Source organism: Psammomys obesus, unplaced genomic scaffold (genome assembly GCF_907164565.1).
Source record: "Psammomys obesus unplaced genomic scaffold, mPsaObe1.curated_primary_1811, whole genome shotgun sequence".
Classification (NCBI taxonomy): Eukaryota; Metazoa; Chordata; class Mammalia; order Rodentia; family Muridae; genus Psammomys; species Psammomys obesus.
Genome location: NW_026590654.1, coordinates 636,215 through 641,070, shown reverse-complemented (window position 1 = coordinate 641,070; position 4,856 = coordinate 636,215). Strand labels below are relative to the sequence as shown.

The following is a 4,856-nucleotide window of genomic DNA, read 5'->3' as shown; positions in this document are numbered from 1 at the left end:
GGCAGAACAGAGTTGGCCCTGAAATCTGTTGGGCCTAAAGAAGGAAAGAGAGAAGCATTAACCTGTAGCTCCTACTGCCAGTGGTCTCATTTACACCCGAGAGCTTGCTTCTCTCACGTCTTTCCTCCAAGGGCCAAGCGGGCTCCTGTTAGCATCATGCCTTGAGCAGAGAGCAAGAGGCACAAAGCACAGCTGAAGCCTGTGCTCTCAGGTGACTTCCCCGTGAAGCTCTGGTAATGGCTAGAACAGAAAGCGGCCTGAAGGACGTGCTGCTGGGGGCTGGGTAGCCAGTCAGCTGCTCAGCCTAGTGCGCTCTAACTTCTCACAGACCAGCTCCCAGCTGTGGAAGAGGCAAAGCTCACATCACCTCTCGCCCAGCCTTCAGAAGTCTGTGACCCATAGCTCACTGCCTTCCAAGTCATGGTCAAAGCATTTAACGGACAAATCTAATATAATGCTAGCTGTCGCCAAGATCTAATATCATCATTACTCCATTAAGAAGCCGCACAAGAACCTGGTGCTGAATAGATGAAGTCACTAAATTTTGAGTAGGTCGGCTAATAACGATGCTAGGAAAAATTGGATAGTTAAGAATAAAGTTAATACTTCTACCCTTTCATGTATCAGAATAAATTGCAGATAGAATAAGGGGATATTTAAAAAGCATGAGAAGCTGTAGATGCATGAGTGATCAGATTCAGGAATCTGGGGCAGTGGTGCTCACAGCAGTGGGAGAAAACACAGGAAATGAATTTTATATTTGCTGCAATGTAAATTAAGTTTATTATACAAAAAAGTTACAAGGTAGTTACTGCAATATGATGAAAGCTTTATTCTTTAACATACCAAGATATAAGCTCCTACAAACTGATCCACCAACTGGAAAATTAAAGACAAAATTCCATATAATCTAGAAATTATTTAGCCATACTCATCCCTTTTTAAATTTGCAAATTAGAGCCATTAACTGCCATGAACTTATCACTTGGCTGAAATTTCAGAAACTATAAGTAGTGTTGAGCTACTTCTGAATGTAAAACATTTAATTTAAAAATGTTGAACACTACCAAATATAAAATTTTTAGGAAACTGTTACAGTGTGGGTAAAACTTGTATCATCAACCTTTGAAAAAGCCCATATTCTATCACAGTGATGTATGGTTAGACACTTGGATCAAGTCATAACCAGTTTTATTTTAAAAGTACACATCTGTCAGTTCTAGTACCGTAGTAGCTCCCCAACAAGCCATTACACACGGAAACCTGCATGAGGAGCAGGAGGTATCACCCGTCCCTTCTGAGCATTACCAGCTTGTCACCCCTGAGCCACAGTGCTCACGTCACAGGTCTGTGAACAGAGACTCGGCGTTCATCCTAAGTGAGAGATGCAATGACTTAACATGCAACATATTATGATCAATTTCTTACAAAAAGGGCAGAAATTAAACCAAAGTATTTTTACAGAATGTACAAGAGGCTGTAAAAACTGCCTTGACATAAGCTCCCCGCCCCCACCTCATGTCCAGCAAGCCTAGATGTCCTTGGGCATGATGGTGACTCTCTTGGCGTGGATGGCACACAGATTGGTATCTCCAACCAACCACACCACGTATGGTTCCCTAGCCTCCTGAAGCGCACCAATGGCCGCCGGTTCTGAAATCCTGGGCAATCTCCCTCGCCAGCCTCAGGAGAGGCAGCTTCCTGATGAGCAGCTCAGTCTAATTATGGTAATGAGAAATCTCTCTTAGAACCACTGTCCCTGGCCTGTAGCCGTGAGGTTTCTTCACCCCTCCAGTAGAGGGCGCGCTTTTCCCGGCTGCCTTGGTGGCCAGCTGTTTGCGGCCCACAAACTTCCTAGTGATCTGCTTGGTTCGGGCCATTCTCTCTCACCCAAAGCTGATGTCTGAGGCCTTAGCTGGGACCACGCCGCTATTAGCACTCAAATAGGAGCTGCAATTACCGTGCAGAACCGGAAAATGCTCCTCCAATGAACGACCAAACCACTCTGCTATGGGAAACATTTTAATCTTTGTCAGCCTCAAGGATGAGAAACGGTGTCTCCTGGGGATTTTAAGCTGAGTTTCCATCTACTTGATTGTCTTAGTTTTTTTTCTGTTGCTGTGATGAAACACCATGACCAAGCCAACATATAGAAGAAGCACTGGGGTCTTGGTTACAGTAGGCTAAGTCCGTGGTTAGCACGGCAGGGAACATGGCAGCAGGCAAGCATGGAACGGGAGGGAGCAGTCGCTGCAGCTCACATCTGATCGGCAGGTGACAAAGAGAGACCGGACTTGGCATGGGCTTTGAGACCTTAAAGCCCCCCAGAGACACACACCTTCCTCAGCACGCCACATTGACTCCAACAAGGCCACACCTCATAATCCTTCCTAAACAGTGCCACAGATTGGAGGCCAAGTATTCAAATGTATGCGCCTATGTGGGTCGTTCTCACTTACCCTGGCACATTCACTGAAGCTGAATAACTTTCTCAAAACTTTAGACTTATTACAGGATTTAGCCTGTTACTTAATGTATAAATTGCAAATGCTTTTCATGGTTTATAATCTCTTTGTGGTATTCAAGTGCATAATTTTTGTTTCTTTGTAGTCCGAGTGTCACACACACACACACACACACACACACACACACACACACACTTCCCTAGCTTACAGCATAGCTATTATTTTTATGATCCCCAGCTCTAGGGTAGATGCTTCTCAAAAGCCTGTGTGGACAGTTTGGTCCTGCTATGCTCCTCTGAGCTCTCTGGATTTCTGTCTTTTTCCCAGGGGAGGTTTTTCTGGCAATCAGTGCCTCCCAACCACGTTTAATAAACCGTAATAATAAATGCTGAATACATTCATCAACCACAGCTTTACAATACAAAGGAAAGATGAAAAACAACCACAGGCTGACCTTGGACCACCTTTGCTTTGATTTCGGTTATGAAGGAGACAGCAAATGAGCTGTCTGTCTCTTTGTGATCTTGGGTAGATCTAGCCTCTTTGCAATGCTGAGGCCCCATGCCTCCTCTTTTATTAACCTTTCTTTGACTTAATTTTTGTGTGATTGTTTTTGAGATGGGGGTTGTAGGTATCAAAGGCTACACTCACACTGCATGTCCCCCGCCTCACCCTCCCAGTTCTCATATTACAGGCATGCACCACTACCTGGCTGCTTTTTTTTTTTTCCTGAGCACAGCAAAAAAAGGCTGGGAAGGTCTCTGAAATAACCCTGAACAGGACCCTTCCAGCCCCATGCGTTCATTTAACCAGGGAAATGGAAGCAGATGAGTTTAGATTCCCCAGGGGGATGTTGGCTCCCCATTATTGTGGTTTCTCTGCTGTCTGGGACTTGAGAAGCCCAAGGAAGAACTTTCCAGTGACCTCCAACTTCCTGTGGTTCCCCCCAGTGGTCTACAAGTGGAAACTGCTAAATTGACCTAAGGGAATGAAACCCCTCATTTGAATTTCTTTGAGGTAACATGCCTCTGAGCCCTCAGCCTATCATTCCCCGCACTGTTCTGGTTAACTTTCGATAGTTAATATCCTTAGTTAGCCCATCCCTTTATGTAAAAACCCCAGGTTTAAGCCTGAGCCATTCTTTTCTCATTTAGATAGATGTTCTGTTAGGTCACAGCTGACTACTCGGCCTCACATCTTTCCCTCCATGGAAACGTCAAACCCTCGTCTCCAGCAGACGGTACCCTGTAAGGATTTCTTCTCCAAGTATACAAGTAGAGTGTCCTGTGGGGAGTTTCTGCACTTTTACACAAGTTGCTTTGTCTAATCAAAATGCCCGTGATACTTCCGAACGACACCTATGCAACACCTAGCTTCAACTGTCCTCGTCCACCCAGTCAAACCTTAATTTCTCTTCAGCATGCCACTCAGATTTCCTCTCCCTCCTCGGCTGGTACCACCTGCACCCAAGTCTTTCTGAACCTTTCAAGGCTGCAGCAGCAGCTGCCTCATCTCTGTTTGCAGTGACCCCCTTTTCTCTCCTGGCAGGGGACTGCCCGGTTCAGGTTGCTGTTTGTTCAGCCCTTTAAATCTCTGCAGGAGATGCTCCCTGAGTCCTGCCTTCCGGGATGAATTCTGAAACCTTTCCTCTGGCTATCAGGCTCTTACTAATCTGGACCTGTCTTCTAACCTAGACCTTTTGCTTTCTCAATTGATTAATCAGCCCGCACTTCTCACTTCCTCTTCTGAGAAGCCTCATCTCCCTTTTACTTCTTGTGCATCTAACCCAAATGGAAATGCCATTGCCTCTTCGCTCTTTCTAGTCATGTCCTTTCCAGCTTCTAAATAGTCTTTCTCAGTCCCAGCCTTTGGGATCCCTCCTTTTCTGGATTTCCCGGGTTCCTTGGCTTCCTCCTCTGGCTTATTCCTGAGTCTTGGCTATGTTCCAAGTTGTACTGAGCACCTGTGTACCGAATTTGATCTTCCTAACAACCCTAGAGAAAAGGGTTCCCATCTCAGCCTAGAATGAGAAGCCTGGGGCAGGGAAGACGGCTGCGTGGTAAAGTACTTGCTCTGTAGTCACGAGGACCTGAGTTGACATGGGTCAGTGCCCAAGTTAAAAGCCAAGATGTATGTGGCTACATCCAGCTGTAGCCCCAGTGCTGGAGGCAGGGGCAGGCACACCCATGGGTGTGGTGGCTCATGGGAAACATGAACCAGTGAGCTCTGAGTTTAGTGAGAGACCCAGTCTCAAAAAAATAAGCTGGTGAACAACTGAAGACATTCCCACATCAACCTCTGGTCTCCACACATACCCATGAGAAAGCATGCCCACTCTCCTACACACACACACACACACACACACACACACACACACACACACACACACAC

The 4,856-nt window shown here is 46.0% G+C and overlaps 1 protein-coding gene and 1 pseudogene across 3 annotated transcripts in view; one reads left to right on the top strand and one right to left on the bottom strand.

Moving 5' to 3' along the window:
* Window positions 1–4,856, top strand: part of Ust (uronyl 2-sulfotransferase) — a 328,830-nt gene that overhangs the window by 192,124 nt on the left and 131,850 nt on the right. The window lies entirely within an intron of this gene.
* On the bottom strand, window positions 1,532–1,880 carry LOC129677459 (histone H3.3-like; annotated as a pseudogene).